General features: G+C 34.4%; 1 long non-coding RNA gene across 1 annotated transcript in view; it reads right to left on the minus strand.

The window, feature by feature from the left end:
* The window catches only part of LOC131436366 (uncharacterized), a 36,443-nt gene extending 13,179 nt beyond the window's left edge, over positions 1-23,264 (minus strand). The window contains exons 1-2 of the long non-coding RNA XR_009230614.1: positions 22,798-23,264; positions 19,740-19,902 (exon numbers count right to left, since the gene is read on the minus strand). This is a non-coding gene — a long non-coding RNA (uncharacterized LOC131436366). The remainder of the gene's footprint in view (positions 1-19,739; positions 19,903-22,797) is intronic.
* Between the last annotated feature and the right edge of the window lie 209 nt (positions 23,265-23,473).

Raw genomic sequence — 23,473 nt, forward strand, 5'->3', positions numbered from 1 at the left:
CGGAACAGTGGAAATGTAAATCGATCTTACGCAGAACCAATCATCACGAAGAGTCGCACGATCACCCTACCATCGAAAATATTTTCTGCTACTGGTGATGACTCAGGCTCATCAGTATAGAATTCACGCGACCAGTAGCACGTAGACCAAAATCCTACCCAGTTTCAGTACAGTTTATTTGAATAATATTAAAAAACGGTGAGCAGTTATCAACCGTGACGTCATAAGATAGCACCATCCGATTTTGTATCTCTCGATTTCATTTGGCTATCAATCGCTGCGGTTAGCCACTTAAATGAACCCAACAATATTTAGATGTTGGTCATTATCGGGAGTAAATAATGGCAAAACAAGCACCATCATCGAATGATTTGTCCATGTTCCAATCATTTGCTGCTATCTTATTTACTGCTGTTTCCCGTAAATGAAAAAACATCTTGAAAGATTTCCGCTCGTTCGTTACGCTCGCGTATATACGAACGAGACACAGTGTCGTACCACCGCTGAATCAGTGACTTTGGCTGATGAAATAAAGAACTTCGCTTGCCATACACTAAAAATTAGTTGCTCGCATTTGCGACCCGGGACTTGTAACCAAGCGCAGATAACTTCGAACGTCTCGGGCTGTATCATCTACGTGCAAACGTCATCAAGCAAAAAAGAACTGTAGCATGTTTCGATTTGTTTTACTGGAAAGCTAGTTCAGAACTTTTTGACGGATCAATATTTGAATACATGTTTCCGAAATAAAAAAAAGAAACCAGAAACCATTCAAGACTCCTGGCGATATTCTAAGTTCCTTGATCTACCTAGTGGTGAAATGATGCCTCTCTCATATATCACATATTCTCATAAATAAATGTGTGGTATTCTTCATAATAATTTTCTTTGATTCTTGAAAAACAAAAAGATTTGTCCATTAACTAGTATAACCTACTATATTCAGATCGGTTAGGCCATCTCGAAGTGAGTTCCAGTATTGCAGGTACCTCCGAAACTGGAATCCGGGAACCGGAATTATCGAAGTCGGTTCAAGACAAAGGACTGGGATCCATTTTTGAGTTTATGGCTATAATCTTTGGTCGTCAAACAAAAATCGGGAATCAGAAAAACCGAAATTGATTTGTTTTGCCATTTACTGAAAATGACTACCGATTGGAAAAGTTTTGAGGCAAGTTTAGAAATTATTTTACTTATTTTGCTTCACCACTTTTAGTGGCAGTATAAATATTTTAACAATCATCGCCCTGTAATTCCGGAACCGGATGTCAAATCCAGATGAAGTTCAGAAATGATTAAATTATTTTAGAAATAGTTTCATGTTTTTTATTTCGCCGGTTTAAGTGACGGTATCGAATTTTTAATACACTTTACCCTATAATTCCGGAACCGAAAATTTAGAAATTTGGTAGTTTTTTATGGGACCATGAGACCTTTAACTTGACTTATGTGACCATGGGAACCTTGAAACCTTTCATTTGAACTTAAGATTGTTAAAATTGATCACACCATCCCTGAGAAAAGTGAGGAGTAATTAAAAATAGGAATTTTTACTCTAATCATCCTGTAATTCTGGAACCGGAAGTAGGATCGAGAGAACAATTAGGTACTTTGTATGGGGCAATTATTTCTTTCATTTAAATTTAAGTTTGTGAGAATCGATTCAGCTGTGTTCAGTTAGTGTACTTGTTTTCTTTTTTTTGCGCATATTACCCTGTAATTTCGGAAACAAAAGTCCGATTCGAATAAAATTCCGATGTTTTTTATAGGGCTACAAGACCTTTCATTTGAATCTAAGTTCATGAAAATCGGTTAAGCCATATCCTAGAAAAGTGAGGGCAAAACTACAGACATTTTGCGTACGACGACGAATATGGTATATGACACTCGGACCTGCGGGTCTCGGTTTAAAAATCGTTTTTCACAGTGATTACATAATCTTTCCATATGAGAATAGCAAAAAATTGTTGTCGTTTAGACCGGTGCAGTACTAATGATTGGATAATTTGGTTTAGTTCAAGCATGCGTTCAAAGTAGTAACGGTATTAACAAACAGTCGAGCAAAATCTCAAACCAAAAATTTCGTTGAGAGTTTTATATTCATGCCTTGAAATTCACCTGAATTGAACCTAGTTTTTTTTTAAATTGTATTGGTCAATATTAGGGAAACTTCTTGTCTTATTATGATAGGTAACATTTATAATCAATGACAGACTTCCTAACCCTGAGTTAGCGATAATCAAACTATTGTCAATTAATCAATATTTTTATGCATGAAGTAAAGCAACCATCAGTTCAAGGCATTACCAGTGTATGCGGGTAGACTTACAGTAGATTCGAATTTGATTATCAGATGGCTTTCATATAACTGTTGTTAAGAAGACCAAAATGGGTTTTGAAGACCTTCCAACAAGAACATCCGGCCATATAATAAAGAATTTCGCTGTACCAGCTTAAACCGGCCGGATGGTTTGTTTGTTAGAAGGGTGCGTCTTACTCATTTCAGACCATCAGGGAAAAACAAAAAGCTTCCCCCACGTGATTCAGGTTGGCAATCGACGCCATCATCCAGTCATTCACTTGTAAGATACCCTGATGCACTCCCTGCCCCTCTCCGTTGTCGATATCATTGAACACAATTCAATATAATATAACATAATATAATACAGTACAACATCATATAACATAACACAATGAATCATTATAAACATTCAATACAATATGACACAATATAATTTATCATAATACAATATAACATGATATACTATAATATCACATAATATAATATATCATGGTACACTACTGCTATTGAATTCCATCTTGATATGACGATCCCGGAATTACAAGGTGGATTGTGTGAATCTATGAGAAAATGCGCACCATATTCTAGGACTTTTTATTCTTGTATGATGTGCAACAAGTTTCTTATTTCATATGCTTCACAACAGTAATATTTGCTAAGTGGAAACCAAAATTGAAAGTGCTCAAATGATCTTGTCGTACAGTCAGTTGAAAAACCGGAAGAAGAACTTATTCCTTTCAGATTTTAGAGTTGGTTTCACAAGCAGTAATATGAATGAATTTTACAACCCTTACAAAAACGTGTTTTATCAGTTGTCTAACATATCTAACAAATGTAACCGTTCTGACTTAATTGTGAAACATGCCAATTAAAACAAGTTTCAATTGATACTTGGGCGGTTCGTATGGCCACCAACTAACATGGTGTACAAACTCTACTAGTTTTTGTTCAAATTTTGAACATTTTATACGATTTTGCCATCGTACTGTAAACGACGATTTAAATTTTTGTTATATCCGAAAATATGCAGTAGTTTTTGGTAGGACCATAAGACCTTTCATTTAACCCTAATATTGGGAATAACGGTTTTGAGTCCAGTCTACAAATTTTTTTACGGTTTCTGTTTCGCCGGTTTAAGTGACGGTGTATAATATTTAACACACTCTACCTTATAACTCCGGAACCGGAAGTCGGATCCGGATGAAATTCAGGGATGCAGGGACCATGAGACCTTTCATTTGCATCTAAGGAATTCGGGCAAACCATTGCTGAGAAAAGCGAGTGAGATCCATTTTGGAATATATGATATTATTTCCGGTGCTTCCGGAACCGGATACCGGGAACCAGGATAGCCGGAATTGGTTTGATTAGTTGGCTTCTGATAATGATCATCAATTTGTGTAGTTTTGAGACCAGTTTAAAATTTTTTTTTTACGTATTTTGTTTCGTCGGTTCAGGTGAAGGTTACACTATTTAACACATTTTACCCTATAACTCCGGAACCGAAAGTCGGATAAAATTCAGGAATTCCGTATGGGACTTTGATACCTTTCTTTGGAATCCAAGTTTGTCAAAATCGGTTTAGCCATCTCCGAGAAAACCTAGTGAGATTATTTGACACATACACACACATACATACGCAGACATTGCTCAGATCGATGAACTGAGTCGAATGGTTTATGACAATTTTTACTAGTCGGTTTTTCAAGTGATTGCATAACCTTTCTATATGAGAAAGGCAAACAATATCCACGAAAAAAACGATCAGGATCCGACTTCCGGTATCGGTAATACAGCGTAATAAGTGAAAATCTTTTATTTTCATGAGTATTTTTTCTCAAGCGATGCCAAAACAAGGTGTATATTTGTATGAAATTTACTACTAAATTGAGCTAGTTGACAAATCTTTTTAGTTGGTGGATACATAAACCTACTTTGGGACTGCTAGTCCTCGATTACCGATTCCTAAAGTATCGATAATAGTAAAGAAAAGCTCTTTTAACCGTTTTTAACCGTTTTTCGTTCAACCGTTTAAAAAAAAATAAATCTAATTAAAGCCTTTGTAGTTATAAAAAATACTGTGTATTTATTCAATTGAATACGCAGTCCCTGTTTGGCGGGGCTGTGCACGAACACACAAACTTAGGCTTCAGCGCATTCAAAGTAAGATCTTAAAGATGATTCTAAATCTACCCCCTTGGACAAGGACTAGTGAAGTACATGAGATGGCCTCCCAGGATATACTAGAACAAAAATTCGAACAATACTGCACGAAATTTGAAGAGAGGTGCTCAATCTCTGAAATACAAATAATTCAAAATTTGTACGTATTAGGTTAGGGATAGTTATAAATAGGTAGATATTTTATTAATAATTAAAATAAATATTATGATTAAACATTAGTATGTAAAACAAGAGTAACTAAAACACCTATTATTAATAAAGAATCGTATGAACAACAAAGATGAAAGGCCAAAGGGTCAAAACACTTGTACTGTAAAATGTTGATGTAATACACAAAAAATAGGATTAATAAACAGATATTTATGCAAAAAAATACTGTGTATTTTCATCCAGATCCGACTTCCGGTTCCGAAATTCTAGGCCACTGAGAGTCAAAACTTTCAAACCGTCATTCAAAATGACTACCCCAAACCGGTATTCACCGGTATGCGCTATTACGGAATAAGAAACCACCACTGCCTTTGCAAACGAAGCACAGAGAGCTTTGTTCAAATTCATATAGCGTGCAGGGTTGCCACATTTAAATCTCTATTTTTTAGGAAAAATATCAGTAAATCTGTATCGGGGGTTCAATTGATAATATGTATATGAAATGATAAACATTAAAGTGCAACGACATGAAAAAGTCATTAAATCGAATCTGAAAATTTAAGCTTTTTTGGAGGTAGTGTTTATTGTAATGTAATATGCAATTATTTCGATTTACTATCTTACATTGTGATCAAGGCAACAAGACCAGTGAATGGGACCATTTGTAGTGTTTCCCATACTTGATATTCTTTTTTATTTAATTTGTATCCGCTTGTCACAAAATCACGATAAAGATTGTGTTCTATAAAAGTGTATATTTTGCCTTTTCATATAGAGTATATTTCATAAATCACTTGAAAATTGACTAGTGTAAATTGGCCCGGAGAACTAAGTGTCCTCTGCCATTCGACACAGTTCACCGCGCTGAGCAATAAATTTGTGCAAAAAAACTGTTACGTTATTTGGAATTTACTTCGTAAAAAAAGTTTGAGCAATGAATGTATAAATACCTAATTATGTGAATATTTTCGTAGCCGGAAAACAATGTTTGAGGTCGTTCCAAAATCCAAAATGGTTTATTGATATTATGAAATCCAAGATGACGACTTTCAATTTATTGAAGATCCGTGAAAACACTTACAACGTGAAAATTTTCGGAACGAGTTTAGTGTGTAGGTAATGGAAAACGTTGTTTGAGATCTTTTCGAAATCAAAGATGGCGACCTCCGATTTATTGATATTGCTTGAAAGTCCTTACAATATGCGTAGTTTTGGAACGGATTTCATAAGTACGAGCCGGAAAAGAACACTTGGGGTCATTTCAAAATCAAAAATGGCGGCTTCCAGTTCATTGGTATTCCTTGAAAGCCCGGTACCGAAAAACAACGTTTGAGGTCGATCCAAAATCCAAGGTGACGACTTCCGGTCTATTGATATTTCTCTGAAACCCTTATAATATGAGAAATTTTTCTGAACTGGTTTGAAGAGTAGATTCTGAAAAGTTATGTTTAAGATCGTTTCGAACCCTAAGAAGGCGACTTCTGGTTTACAGATATTCCTTGAAAATACTTACAATATGAGCAAGGATTTTTAGGAATTATCGATATACCAGAAGTCACCATATTGAATTTCAAGATTGTAAGGATTTTCAGGGAAAATCGTTAAACATAAGGTCGCTATCTTGGAATTCGAAACGACATCAGACATCGTTTTCTGCCATCTTTTCATTAAATGTTTTCCAAAGATACCCATATTTTAAGGGTTTTTAAGAAATATCGATAGCCGGGAAGTCGCCAATTGAGGTTTCGGAGCAACCTCTAACATTGTTTTCTTGTATCTATTAATCATATCTGCTAAAAAAGTATCCTTATTATAAGAGTTTTCAAAGAATATCTGTTCCGAAAATACCCATATTGTGTTTTCAAGGAATATCAATAAACCGGAAGTCGCCATCTTGGATCCCAAAACTACATCATATTCACATATATTGTAGTGGTTTTAATACAAAATCTTTTTTACGAAGTAGGTAGTTAGGGATTCGGTTCTTTAAAAAATTACATTATTTGGGATTTAGTTCGTAAAAAGAATAACGTAAAAAGAGGTAACGTAAAAAACTACACAGATAAAAATATTTTGTGAATTTACATCTATTTTCATGCACATATTTAGAGCAGGTAATTAAACATAAAGTTACTTTACAATTCTGTAGGTTTCAATAGAATTTAATCCCAAACTAAGCGTTAATTGAAAGATACAGTTATATTCATTGAAAATTCAACGCAATCCAATTTAGTTTTGCATCGATGAAGGTTTTCAATCAAAATCTCGATTCAACACATGTCTATTACATGTTACTAATGATTTACATGTCGTGTAAATTTCATTATTTCTTGCTGTGTAAAAGGATCACGCTTATTTGGTTGTTCGAGCTATTGATGGGGAACAAGGCAACAAAAAAAGAATTCAAGAACTATTTTCTAATTCATTCGATTCCCAAGCTTCTAAGTCATTCCACGCTTCTAAGTCTGCGAATTACATACACCGAAACCTCCATTTACGAACTAAACGGGGGTTCGTAAATGGAGGTAGTTCGTAAAAAATGTTTACGTTATTTGGGATTTGGTTCATAAAAAAGATTACTTTATTTGGGATTTGGTTCGTAAAAAGAGTTACGTAAAAAGAGGTAACGTAAAAAAGTGTTCGTAAACGGAGGTTTGGGTGTATAATCAAAGCATGCAATCGATTTGTAGCGCTTCTCGTTATGGCAGTAATCCTCAATTTGACAATTCGATGCTTAGCAGCTGATAAAGTCAAAAATTTTTTTTTGGAATTGGGTCCATGATCCAATCTACAAAAAAAAAATTGGATTCACATGTTCTTGTTCCCTGTTATTTAGATAATATAATAATAATAATAATAAAATATTTACTGTGCGTGAACCATTGTTATTCAACACACTGTCATGCCATTTGGGAAAAAATTGAATTTTTTTTTAGATTTTATTACTGCATTTGTTTTATTACTGCATTTGTAATGGGATCGATACATGTAATTTTGTATTAGTACACTCAAAATAATAATCATATTATAGTTACGTGAAAAGTTATGTGAATATTTTCCACCCTACTTTTCACGTAGGTTTTAATGGACTGGCATTTAAAAGCTGTTTAATGCATAATCCAGTAAAGTTACGTGTTTCATAGATGAAATGTAATGTACTGTTCATATCACATTTATCTATCAGTTCATATCAAATTTAGATACCAGAAAATTACTATTTTATATATTGGTTGAAGTCAAAAGGGAGATTTCAGATTTTGATATAAATCTATGAAATGAAAAATGCCATGAAATATAAAACATTTATTTCAGAAAATTGTCAAATAATTCCAATGGCTTAAAAAGCAACTAATAACGTCGTGGTATCTCAAATCGACAAGCCTCCAGAAATCGTTTTTGTTGTCACTGCCATCCAACCGAAGCCGAAGTCGAGATCCAAAAACTCCCACAACACTACCGATGCAGGTTGAAGTCGCATTACGTGGTTCCAGTGTCTCTAGCTTCATACCGACGGCCTGTTTGAAGCATTCGGCAGGAGCGGGTAAACTTCCGGGCTCACGCAGGCACTCGGTCCAGTTGAACACATGGAAACTTTCATACTGGAATGGTCCGGTCGATGGAGTAAAAAATTGTAATTAAATAACTTTTCTCACAAATATTTACACTACTTACACTTCGAGGGCCACTGCTCGCCATTTTCAAAATCGAGTTTTTCACACAGAAAATTCACATAGATTGCTTGACGTTTGGTCAATTCACGTAAACCTTATGTGATGACTCTATTCATTTTAGGGGATGTTCGTATAACATTCATTTCCGTCACGTAAAATATTCAATTTGACATTTGAAACCATTCTACGTGATTTTTCAAGTGAATCGAACGTGAATTTTTATTTGAGTGTAGCACAATCGTTTTAAATAAAGTAGACGCAACTACATGAGTGTTTTTTCTAAAATAAGTTTCACAGTCGATTCTTTATACGGTCACTTTTCTCTAACGTAACTTTGTTTTGAGTTATTATTTAAGTTAGTTTCACAATTGATTTTCTAAGTTCATAAGAACGTTAGTAAAATATATATTGTTAAACATAACTCATATGATTGCATATTAAATTTCTCTCCGTCAAATATCACTGATTGTCGAACATACGAGATTTGTCATAATATAAGAAGAGTTACATGGTTGTTTTTTGTAACAAGGGAAGAACTTAAAGAAAAAGTACGCTTTTTCCATAACATAATCACCAGAACAGTAATATGAACTAACTTGATACGTGGCACAATCAGTATAAAAATTTAGGAGCGAGACATTTCGCCGAAAGTCGTTTCGCCGAATGCCATTTCGCCGAAAGTCATTTCACCGAAAGTCGTTTCCCCGAAAGTTGTTTCGCCGAAAGGGTCATTTTGCAGAAAGGGTAATTACGAATACATCATATTATTATTTTTTGTGTTATTACGCCTCCTGTATAACTGATGTGGCGCAGCCACATAACCGAAGCCAAGATGGCTAGGCGGCAGAAAGCCGTCGGAAGCGGTGGCCTCTTGCATACAAACCTGTAACCGCCCCCTTGCCCGATCCACTCAAAGCTAGGTTTCTTTGCTTTAGTTAGGTCCGAACGAGCGGTAGCAAGGTCGGACAGCAATCGAATCAAATAGATGTGGCGAAGCCGCATTAGAAATTTTTCACTAAGTAAACGGAAAATACCACTTACATTTGCCTTGTAAATACACCTATGCATTTGCGTTGATGGTTAGTGGCTAATAGTCAACAAGTTTCCTTGGGAACCCTATTCTTAAGTTCATGAATCAATCTTTATTCAAGAAGTCCAATTGTAGGTCAACAATACGGGCGTTAACGTATTATCATTCTTTTGTGTTTATTTTAAATCAAATCCAATTGTAATATTAAGTCAATTGCAGGAATCGGCGAAATGACCCTTTCGGCGAAATGACATTCGACGAAATGACCCTCTCGGCGAAATGACTTTCGGCGCAACGGCTTTCGGCGAAATGACTTTCGGCAAAAAATACAGGACAGCAAGTCAACGTGTTACTTGGGTCATAGGTTGCTGTTGAATTTCATCCGGGTTCGACTTCCGGTTACGGAATTATAGGGTAAAGTGTGCTTAAAATTTCAAACCGTCATGTAGTGCTACGATACAAAATAAAGAAAAAATAATCTTATTAATTTGGCATAGCTTGACATTTGACATATTGAAAGGTTAACATAACCTGACATTTTTGAAAATATAAGTAATATGAGAATGGCTGTACTGCAATGACACCACTAGGTGGATTAAAACAGGATTTTATGGATTGATTATCTGATTCAGGTATGGTCATACCATTATATACAGAGACATTTTGTGATCTCAGTTAACTGATTCGAATGGTATATAACACTCGGCTCCCTGAATCTAATAAGTATCGATTTTTATGAGATTTATTTAAAAATACGAAATAATTTTTTTTCATGAATTGTAGCTGGTGTTCAAACTTAATCAATTTATGAACAAAAACTCAATATAATTGTTAAGTTGCATAATAAGTTCAAATATTTCTGACATCATTTTTGTTTACATTTCGTTTTCGAATTATCAGTGCATTAGCTGCTCATGTTGAGCTAGTAGTACGATTTATTAGTGAAACATAAACCGCCAAGGATATTTAAAGCTTAACTTAACATTTTTACGAATGGTACCGAGGTACATAGTTTAAAACGATGTCTTTAACGAAAACTAGTCTTGGCTTACTTCCCCGATGTCTTGACGCAATGTGAATAAAAGTGAAAGTAGCCACAATAACTTCAAGTCAAGTGGAATTTTTTGAGAAATTGTGATTTATGTCTACAATTTTTATCTGAACTTTAACTAGATAATTGTAATTGGAAAATTGTTCGTTTGATTAATTTTGCAAGAGAAAGATCATCGGAATGAATGAATATGTTTAGCATGGTACTAGTAACATCTGATATATGAGCAGTCAAAGTTAGTATTCCCCTAACTAAATTCTTCTCGAAAATTTGTTGTCGCACTTTCTTTGCAGCCCAGGTTTCATATAAATAAAATTTGAATCCAAATTTCATATTCAGTTAAAGTAAAATTAAATTGGCATAAAATTTTGTCATGTCTATTAACGACCCCTCCATGTCAAAATTTATCATATTTTAAACTCCCTACAAGTCTTGTCTCAGTGAGTACTAATCACATTGATCCATTAATGTATAATTATTAACGCTCTACCTGTAAATGACAGAATATCAAACTTCACTGCCATACCGACTCTCTGATGTGGCTTTGTATGATATTACTAATACAACCAGTACCAAATCAGCCACAAATGGGCCAGCAAAACAAAAAAAAATTATGTGCACAAAGTGTTTTTAATAGACAAATCAAACAGTTTCACGAAATAGCATGCCTTTATTGCATCATAATTTATTGCTCGTTTGTTTACCTATCATCGATTGCCGTTTTCATGTACAATTTTGGGTTGGTAGTCGAATAAAATTTCAATTTATTACACGAAGAGACGAACTTGCGGCTTTTTTGCTCAGACTTCCTTTACGGTTACCTTGCTTCAGTTGGCCGCAATGCATTCGCTAAACTGTTGCTCGCCGGCACTTTTTTGTAGAACTGATTCATACACATTTTATGAAAGTTTGCAAAGACTTTGCTACGAACGGAGCCCTATCTAAAACCGTTGACCTCGCCTTGACTCGTGAAAGGCTTGTATTATTGAGTGATTGGTTGACTTCAACAAACTTACTACACACACTAGCCAGTACATACTCGGTGCAATGAGCAAACAATAAGTATGCTCTCGTCTAAGTTTTCATGATGATGATGATGATGATGATGATGGTCCCACCTCATACCCCTACAAAGTGTGAGCAGAACGAATTATCTAAATGATAATTAATATTTTAGCACATATCATAACCAGTAAACAAAAGAAAACGATCTGATTAATCTAGCAGGTATAGATTCTTCTTCAAAAGAACGACTGACAACAAAATAACATTCAAAAATTTCGGATTTACTATCCAGGGTTCATCAAGAAAATTTCCATCCCGGGAAGATCCTTGATTACATCAGGAATCGAACCCGATATATTTACCAGACAGTAATTCACCTGGCCCTTCCCTCCGTACCAGTTCATCGCTACAAACATCAGCTACGATGCAGTAGCGTGACTGCGGATGAGCGGAGCCAAGCCCAATTCCATCAACAACTGTCGATCCCAATTAGTTTCCCGAATCTATCCTTAAATTAATAATCAAACCTTCCGATCAAGGACAAGAGCAAACTTAACACACTGAATGCTAAGGCTCTTCGGCCAGCCCTGTTCGCTTTCCAAATATTCACTAACTGCTTCGCGCGCGATGCTCAAAGGTTTGTAGACTGCTAATTATTTTTAACTCTCAAACAAACTAAAAATCACAATAAGGTATATAAACAAAAGGAAAATACAATCTTCGTAATACGTAAAAAAATTAAAAAAAAGCGTAATGCGTTCAGTAGAAAATCTGAGGAGGTATATCTACTACGTTTTAAAATTAATCACATGATTTTATTTTGCAGTCGCTCTAATCTTAAGATTTGTGTGTTATTAGTAAGAAACCGAATGGATGGGCAAAAGTCAATGTGTGGTGAAATGATTGTTCAATACAGTAGAATCTTACTATGGATCGTTAGGCCATTTCTCAAACGACACAATATACCGTACTTTTTGGCAATCTTCTTGATGACGTTATTAATATGAAATTTGAATGTTAACTTTTCATCCATTATGACTCTTAAATTAAGATACTTAATGTCTCTAATGCAATCAATAGTTTCATCATCAATTTTCACATTGGCGTCATGATCTGTGCTAACAGAAGAAATAACCATATATTTAGTTTTCGTGACATTTAGTTTCAATTGCTTAAATTTTAACCATCGAACCAGCGAACTTAGATCCTCGTTTAAATGTGCAACAGCTTCATTGAAATCGGTCGTCGAATGGTGAGATAACGAAGTCCTCACAAGTCCCTATCTCATGCCTCCCCGAGCGTCTATGATGACATTTGGTCAATAGAACGGCGTCGACTGGGTGCTATCGCCTTCTGCGTTAGTAGCAGAGTGAGAGGGTGCGAAATGGCTTGTAGGTTGAAGCCCATCCTAAAGTGCAATGTTTATCATAGTATATTATAACATATAATTCTGTCGTTTATTACATCATGTATTCAACAGTTTCACTTTTTCTGTACCATTTAATTCCACTATTTCACTGTCACGTTATTACACTTATTTTTTACTTTTACTTTTACACTTATTCTTTATTTTTATTATTAGAAGAGCGTAACTTACACTGCGACATTAACTGTTATATTATATCATAGCATATTGTTTCATATATTATCGTCTTACACTATTTTATGTTATTATGGTATTATACTGCATTGCATTATAGCATATTATATTGTATTATATTATATTATATTATATTATATTGTATTCTACTGTATTATGTTGTATTGTATTGCATTATGTTGTATTATATTATATTATATTATAATATAGGGTTTATTATGAGTAGTACTACGTACCTCTGCGCAAAATAATTTTGTTTTCCTTATAAGTTATCATTTTTAAAGTAATCTTTTAACTAACTATCAAGGTCGTCACAAGATGAGCTTGGTCCTCACTGGTTCCTGTTTCATGCCTACACGTGTGTCTGTGGTGACAATTGGTCGAGGGAATGCGTTGATGGTAGAATGAGAGGATGAGAAATGACATATAGATTCAAGTAATATAATATCATAGCATATCGCAACATATCATTTTATTCATTATATTATTTATTATATATTTCATTGTACTATATTTAATATTTTTTAATATTAATTTCATTACACTATGTTTCATTGTATTTATCAATATAAAACATTTATCACGGGGACGTAAAGAGGAGGGAGCATCAGGGCATCGGACAAATTGATGACTGGACGAGGGATTGTGGATAGCCAGCCCAAGTCACTTGAAGGAAACTTGTTTCCTTCTGAAGGTTTGACATGAGTCTGACGCGCCCTTCTCAAACAAACCATCAGGCGGGTTCAAGCATGTATAGCGATATGCTTCATCCATGCACTGGATATTATGGTTGGAAGAGCATCTTCTATTCCCGCGGAATACGAGTAAGTAACTCTACTTACATATCCGCCCAACCCTTTTTGTTCGCTTTTCGGTAACAGCTATAGTAAGAAGGTGAATGAATGAGTCATATCGGGGCTACTGTAAGTCTACCCGCATCCACTGGCAAGTCCTTGAACTGATGGTGGCTTCACTTCACATCACATCACAACAGCTTCATTGAATTCTTCAGCCGTGAACAGAACAGTATCATCAGCAAACGAATTTATATCACAGAAACGTAAGACTCGCTTCTTATGATTGATATACATAATAAATAGAATAGAATCTGACACACTTCCCTGAGGCACAGCATTGGACGACGGGTTAGCGAGATCAGTTGATAACTTTAGACGCCGTTTTATTCAATATCCGAATCCGGACCATGAAATCGTTAAAACTACAATAGCCAAATCCAAAACACATGGTGCTCGATAGTCGCATAAAATTTAAATCTATGACCTGCATGTGATTCCACTGTAGTATTCCAGGAAACATAATCGGGCCAATATGCTACCAAAACTATTCATTTTTACCGTTTCCCGAAAATGGGGGAAAACTTTCTAGAGAGAACGCTTCAACAAAAGCAATTATCATACATCTCACCGACACATGTCTCACTGTTTGTTTAGTTTTTGTTGTATTTGACAAGTCAGCTTCAACAGTAATAGAAGCAGATTGTGCTCCGATCCTTTTTGATCCCTGGACGACGGTATCCAGTCTTGTGTAGGATCAGCTGGTCGAAAACCGATCAAAAGACAGGTAACATTTGGTTCTAATGAGAATGAATATCTCATCTGAAATGACTCTTGCTGGAACGTGCTGAATATATTCTCGGAAACGTTACTGCTATTTCAGTCCACCGATACAAAGGTAATTTTGTAACGCACCACTTTGTCACTGCCAATGTGCATTAGCTGGCAAGGCTGCAAATCATCCAAGAATGTCGTCGATTACACGAGCTTGTGACAAATCACCGACTTAGTAGTTCCATAAAATTTAGCTGAATTACACAATGAATTTTATGTCGTGTAAAATTTGAGAACATTTCTGGATCCAGGCAGATAACAGAAATCAAAACGGTGTGCGTGCGCTTTTGACCTTATCTATAGCAATTGGAATCAATCGAAACAGAAAATTACTTTTCACCAGTAATTTACGATAAATGGATAATGAAAATTTTCGTGTACACTCGTGGAAGGTATGAGCATCAGCGGTTTGCCAGATTTCCAAGAAGAAAAAGAAGAAGAGAGAAAAAATGGACAACTACCGACCCGTTTGATAATCGCCATATGAGTTCAACAGCTCTGTTATGTGCGCGGGGCTTCGAGCAGCCATGAACTGAACCTAGGATTCGAGAGGGATTGAGCACTTTAGAAATAAGAGGTTTTTTCTTTCCTTCGAAAACGCTACCCAAAAGAGTGGCGACGCAGGGTGGCACGTGGCCCTGGTAGCATACGAACGAATAGAGAGAAGGTAGAGCAGTGGCCGGCGCTTTTGGATGCTTTGATTGCCCAACTGACTGACTGACTGTACAATTAAACATAAGTGGAATTCGGCTAATGAATTTCTAAACGGTCTTAAACGGAATTGTGGCGATTAGGAGTTTGCATTTTGTCTTTTCCCGATGTTCATGCGGATGATTGGAGCACAGTTTTGAGTAAATTGACAGAATGTGCTGATGCTGGTGTTGAGCGATTTGGATCTTTGGAGCTTGATAATTGCTTTAATTCACGGGGATTTGTATGATTGTTGCAATTATCGAATTTACCTATGGCTGTGCAGGAAATTAGAAATCGGTTTTGTTCTATTCTGATTCTTTTGATGATCAGAACTCTCTAATTGCATTCTAATGTTCTGCATGTGCTCTACATTTGGCTTAGACTAGGAAACGAAAAAAAAGCGCTGTTAATCGTTTTGCTTTATGAAACAGACTAGCACGTGGCACTCATTCAAATCAAAATCTGGAAAAACTTTATCAATCTTAATCCTCCGTCTGACATATTTTTATACCTTCGGTCTGACCCCTATTTATTCACGTTTATTTTTACGCATTTCGGGGTAAATTAAAACTGTACACAGGTTCATTTCTATAAAAACCAAGTATATTTCGTTCTTACATTTCTTACTTGTCATAACATGGCATAAGATTTTTTGAAATCTAATAAAGGTAAAGATATTATACGGAAAAATAGGAATAATAAAACCAATAATGCTTTAGAGCGTTTTTTAATTTATTTTATTGACACGTAAATTAATTTACAAAAAGAGATTATTCATGAAATATGATCTGAACATGTTTGTGAGTTTGTCGTTGTAGTATTTATGCAAACAAAACATATGTATTGAACTTTTGAATGCTGTTGACAAACTGAAGATAAACAATTTGAGGCAATAACAACGAGTTTTTCGGTGAACATATCTAGCAGTCTCTCTTGCATATAAATGTTTCGGCACCGATGCTTGTACGATTAGCCACAACAATTGATTGGTTTACCGAAAAAAGTTTCAATAGACGAACGAACGACAATAAATAATGATTATATGAACATTATCCATTCGATTTTCAATGTTCGGCAAAACTAGAGTTCTAGACAAAGAATGGAGAAAATTGCGTTTTGCATTATTTTTGTTACATCGTTGAGTTCTTTGCAAATACAATAGGCCGCCAGTGCCATCACATCCAACATGTTGTTAAAAAATTACAGTGTTGTGTATGAGACGAGAATTTTCAATTTTTTAAAGAATTAAATGGTGTTTAAAATTTTATTCTAGTAATTTGTGTGCGTTAAAAAAGTATTGATAATAATATTTACAGAAATAAATTTTTTTTTTACAATCTTTCACTTCCGTTAATAAATAGAGATTGCCACCGGTGATTTGTTTACTATGTTTGATGTCTGTTATTAAGTAACGTTGAATAATAGCTCGTGAGCGTGTGTTGTATTAAAACTGGACTTCATCACTCATTAATTTATATGAAAAAGCATCACGTCGTATCGTTAGCCTATCTTCACTCTCAGATTTGCCGTCAGACACTGATTTGAGATTTTGTTTTCGTGTCTTTAATAGTAAATGAATTACTTTGTTCACTATGTTGCTTCACATCAGCTCTTCATGCGTTAATTATGTGAACGTTATCGGATAACACAACGTTATTGCTGCGATTAATACTACCTATATCTATTTGCCAGATCAGTCTACGTACTAGAGGTGAATTCCTAATTCACCATTATCATCAGTATCATAGCAAATCGTTCATCCTCAAACTATTATAAGCATATGGGGCATTCCATGCAAAATCAGCCACCCAAATTTTTTTTTTCATCTAACTATTTTGTTTCGGTACAGAACTCGAAAATATTCGACACGTATTTTTGATTTCAATATGCTACGTGAAATTTTCGAGATATGATTTTTTTGAAATTTCGTGCTTTCGAAAAAAAAACCTATTTTCAGCAGCCTATACTGTGAAATCTAAGAAAGATACAAAAATTCGTATAAGACATGAAATGTATGTCTTTTCCTTAGCTTTGGAATAAGTGATTCCATAAAACAACCTTTAAAGTTAATGTAATGAAAAAAGTTAAAAATTAATACACAAATAAAAAAATTTCAAACTTGGGCCTCTTTTTTTTTCTTTGTTGAAAAAAAGAAACTTAAGGGTTTAACTCAATCTTGGCAAAGTTTAAGAGTGGAAATATCAATACTTTCAGAGCAGTGAATTTTTCAATTACGACCCGCACGCGCGGAGCGTACTGCAGCGCAATTCGCTCGGATACGGGCTTAACTTGTCGACACATGTCGCGCCACAGATCGAATCCTAAATTTGTCAGTTTATTGTTAGCAACGTTTCAGGCAGAAAACGAGTAAAATTGGGACAAAGGATTTACGTGAGTAATAAAATAATGGTGACATAAAGTGTTTGCACAGTTGCAATTTTTCCTATGGTTTGGTTTTTCTGGTTTACAAAAACTCTTCATTTTTAATTCCTTGTCTCCGTGCGGCTCAACATAGTGAAACGAATGTGTTCCAGAAATTATTTTACATTTTTCGAAACGTTTTTTAAGAAATTTCTCTGCTTTTACATAATCTTTCGAACATTTGTATATGACTAAAATATTGGGTAGAGAAGATGCTTTCATAGCCCACTCGTACAATTCATTCGCGGTCGAAATTTGACAATCATTGATCATTTGTAAACTTGCGCGACGTGCCATTTTTTTGATAGTTCCTCCAGCACCGTCGCATGGCCCTTTTCCATGAGCTGTCGCGTGAAAATTCCACTGTGCAAAACGATGAAAATCATGCTCGTGATGAAAAATATTCGCAAAGTGTTTTACATTTTTGAATTGCTGAGGAGCGCCGTCAGAAAAATAGATGCACTTGCGTATATTTGGATAGTATTGCGAAAAATATTGATTAAGAGCTTCGAGAAAAACATACACAGCTATTACGTCTTGTTTTTTGCAATCAGAAATAATTACTAATGTTTTATGATCGATTTTGCTGTTCATTTTATAATAGAAAACAATGGGGAATATAGTCGCTTGGTCGTTGTTCCAATGAAAGCCAGTTATGGCGTATTGAATAAAGAAGGCGTAATTTTCCGCAAAATCGTAAATTATCAAACTATCGTCACTTTTAAAATTTTTTTTTCACATTTTAAAAATATGAAGTTTGTTTTCGAGCAATGAAAGAATGCATGTGCAGCTCAGCCATAGCCGAAGCAGAAAAAATGTCAACGCCGGAGAGCTCGGATCGGTCGGATCGGCATAACGCGGATAGCCTTTTAAGCCCGTATCCGAGCGAATTGCGCTGCGGTACGCGTGCGGGTCGTAATTGAAAAATTCACTGCTTCGAAAGTATTGATCTTTCCACTCTGAAAATTTGCCAAGATTGAGTTAAAACCTTAAGTTTCTGTTTTTCAACAAAGAAAACAAAAAAAGGCCCAAGTTTGAATTTTTTTTATTTGTTTTTTAATTTTTTCCTTTTTTCATTACATCAACTTTAAAGGACGATTTTTTGTATTTTTATTAGATTTTACAGTATAGGCTGTTGAAAGAAGGCTCTTTTTCGAAAATGCGAAATTGCAAAAAATCATATCTCGAAAATTTCACGTACCATATTGAAATAAAAAAATACGTGTCGAATATTTTCGAGTTCTTTACCGAAAAAACAGTTACATGAAAAAAAAATTTGGGTGGCTGATTTTGCGTGGAATGCCCCATATAAAAAAATCAACAAAATCAAAATATGGTATGCCTTTGAGCTCATCAGTATCTGCAGGATATCCTTTCAGGCAGTTCGCGAACAACATACGCACGACCGGCTGCAGTGATCAGAATCACAGTACAAACTGGACATAACAAAGGTATCTACACCAAAACTTCCATTTACGAACCTTATATATGTATGTATGTATGTATGTATACTTACACACTTACCTATCTGCATATGTGTGTATATATTTATACATATATATATATATATATGTATATATATATATATATATATATATATATATATATATATATATATATATATATATATATATATATATATATATATATATATATATATATATATATATATATATATATATATATAGATATATATATATATATATATATATATATATATATATATATATATATATATATATATATATATATATATATATATATATATATATATTTATATGTATTAGGAAATACAAATATTTACATACATGCGTACGTATATTAATACATATATAAAGTACGTAAATGGAGGTTTGGGTGTAAAACTTAAACCATACGTCGCTGAGAAACACCGATTTTCGTTCGGCACGTCAGAAAAGACATTGCACTTCGTTGCAAAACAAAAAGTAGCAGATTAACAGATGAGTCGAAAATTTAAAGCTATGTTTACCCCTATTGGCTTACTTGCTCAAACCTGAACGTCCTTCTATCCTGAATTACATCCGTGAGAATAGCTGTACTGTATCTGAAGCAAGGGTCAAGAAGGATATTCTAGCATACAACCATGCCAAAGTGCGGTGGTTTCAAGATCTATCCTGCCAGGCATCCTGTGCATTGGAGAGGAAATCTGAAGATTAAAATTCATGATTATATATATATATATATATATATATATATATATATATATATATATATATATATATATATATATATATGTATATATGTATATAAATATATATATATATATATATATATATATATATATATATATAGATATATATATATATATATATATATATATATATATATATAAATATATATATATATATATATATATATATATATATATATATATATATATATATATATATATATATATATATATATATATATATATATATATATATATATATATATATATATATATACATATATATATATATATATATATATATATATATATATATATATATATATATATATATATATATATATATATATATATATATATATATATATATATATATATATATATATATATATATATATATATATATATATATATATATATATATATGTGCAGAAAACAGTATGAAGTGAAAGAACGTTGAAACAGTCAAATGATCCTGGTCGGGTTTTACATAGCGCTATAAGACGAAAGACGATGAAAAACTTTTCATATTCCAGTCTACCAAAACAAAATCGAATAAATGATGTGAAAGAGTTGAATTTATGTTTGGCATAGAAAATCCTGTTCTATGTCCGTCAAGTCATTTGAAAGGGATGCACATCAGCATTATAAATGAGAAAAACACCGTTCGGTTTCGCCTGTGGTTTGTATACTGGAGCAAGAAAAACGTTTCAAAAGTCATCGTCGTCATTTGAAACTGTCGAGGCAACGGAAAGAAAATCCTGCTGGGATCCTACAGTCCTTTATTTGACATATCGCCAATTAAACTATGTGGCAGTCTTCTGCAAGGATGTGCTGTTACGTACGTGTGCTCATAGCAAGCTGACCGAAATATGCTGTCTAGGAGCATGACGGTATGATTAATGATTGCGGGATGAGTTTCATTGTTGGAGTAGTCTGGATACGATTTCAGCCAACTGGCATGATTTCAAATTTTTAAGCGTATCACATAGACGAACATCTGTTCTGACACGTTCTGTTTTTCAACTAGTCTATGTTTTAGACCTTGTTTGATTGTTTTCACCTTGTTCCATACATTAGAAATTGCAGTACTTTTAATGTGGAATGTTTTTTTTTCTATATAGGAATGTAATTTAAAAATTCTGATATGAAACCGCCAATCGGTTAAGTTTTAAATATTTCACCATTGTAATCAATAAGGCTTACAAAAAAACTCAGGAACTGTCCCATTGTTCGAGGTTTTGATGTGGATCAAGACAACCAAAATTTTTAATAATCGATGTTTTCAATCAAACAATTCAATGAATCGGCATACTCATATGGCAACAACCTCCCTCTGATATGTTTCATGCGAGGCTGAAACTATAGAATTAATTTTAGTTATATTTTACAGGCCAGTTGTCGTATGTTCGAGTCGTGACCCGGAAGGATTTATAGTGTCAGTAGAATCGGTAGTGCTAACCATGTAATGATTCTGTACGCTATGAATCGGCTACGAAGTCTGTTGAAACAGAAGGTCAAATTCCACAAAAGGAATATAATACCAAGGCTTTGTTTTGCTGTGCTTTACTTCATTTGTTCAGCAAATTTTGTTCACTCTTCTTGGCATTGAGTCAACTAGACTCTAGCATATCTTCGTAGGAATAGCGTACCATTCCTTTTGAACAAAATCCCATAGATGGTCCTTGTTTGAGAAAGTTTGATCAGATAATTGTTTTTTATGTGACCTCCACAGATTTTCTATCGGTTTGATGTCTTCCCCTGAAACCATTCTTTTATAAATTTCGACGTGTGATCGTTATCTTGCCGAAATTGCCATACGAGAGACATGTTGTGATCGGCATATGGTAGTAAGACATCCTCGAGAATTTCCATATATTCGAATCTCGTCATCGTGTCGTTGATGCGAAAGATCAGGTCTACACCATACCAACTACATCATACTCAAACCATTATATGATCAAAATCAAACCTCGTGGCCGTCTAACATTTCGTTGAGCATCAGAAGAGAACATGTTTATCTTTGTGTCATCGCTCTAAATAATATTTTATTTATCCACTTTTTACTTCCTTCCTAACCATCCCATGATCGATGTTCAATATCACATTGGATTCTCGATCGGAGATTTTTTTTCGCAAAAGAGCAATTTTTTCAGAAGGATTCACATCCTGTACACATTTCCGATTTTTGCTACAATCGTCCGAGATGATGTAAAAGGGGCTGATTTTTCCAGCAATGTTATACGATGATCGGTTGTTACAAAGATTTGCCGCGATCTATTTTGGAATATATAACCACTATTTCCGGTGCTTCCGGAATCGGAAAACTGGAACCAGGATAGTCGAAATCGATTACCTTTCTATATGAAAAAAGCAAAAATACATTAAATTTAGGAAAAGAACACTGGAGTTATTTTAATAATTGATTTGGAACCGAAATTCCAAACAGTTGATTTTTTCAAATGATTTTTACCAATCTACTCATTATCAATGTACGAATGTGAGAGTTCAAAATTTAATACGCAAATTCGTCAATCAAAAGATTCACTTTTCATCCGAACTTTTCATTAAAAAATATCGAGTATGCGAACCAAGATCTCACATGCTGTTTGCAAAAAATGTATTTGTATTATATCGCACGAACCAATATCCTATATGTATGTAATTATATTTATAATGCAATTTATTGTGAATTCATAAGCAAAACTCCAATGTTTATCTAAGCTTCCAATTCATCATTCAGACGCGCACGACCCTTTTGTCGTCTCAAAAGAAACTGAAACATTAACAAAAATCTCGTAGTTCGAAAATGTCTAATTTAACTACCAAGTTCTGTCAGCTGTAACCAAAAAGTGATACAGTACTACATACCTTCATCAAATCATGTAACAAAATACGCAACAAAGATCAAATTAGCTCCCACCAGTAATTGCAATCACATACGGAGAACGAGGCACTATTTAAACATTCTGTCGATAGACTTCTGTGCAATTAAATACATGTGCGGTGCACTTGCAACATTAATTTTGGGATTTATAATTAGTACACAGACAACAGAGTATGTGTGTATGTTCGAATGCATGTGTGCTTTGCGAAGCTACACGCTGCTTCTTCAGTGCAACTCGAATTCAAATTAACCGAGGGCTGTTTTGAAACTACTTTAATTTGATTCGTACTAGACTTTAATTTGATTCGTACTAAACTTAGACAAATTACTCGCGGTAATAAGCTGATGGAATAGACAAATTACTTGGGGTAATTTGCTGATAGTCGTACTACTTGCAATTTCTGTTTGAAACCTATACCAAAAATCTCTTCACCGGATTTTTTTATTAACGTTCTGATGGACTACTAACAGTGCAATTCACGTGTGCAACCCATTTTATATTTGCGATTTATGGCCCAACTGACCATGACCGAACCTGATTTGCAGCTCAACCGAAGTGCTCTCATTACCGCTGACATCAGAATGAGATCTGTTCGTTTTACGCAGTGTTCTATTTTGCAGGCCAATTTTTTTCACTGGTACCGGTTCCGATTAGTTGTT

The sequence above is a fragment of the Malaya genurostris genome, chromosome 3 (genome assembly GCF_030247185.1).
Source record: "Malaya genurostris strain Urasoe2022 chromosome 3, Malgen_1.1, whole genome shotgun sequence".
In the NCBI taxonomy this organism is placed as follows: Eukaryota; Metazoa; Arthropoda; class Insecta; order Diptera; family Culicidae; genus Malaya; species Malaya genurostris.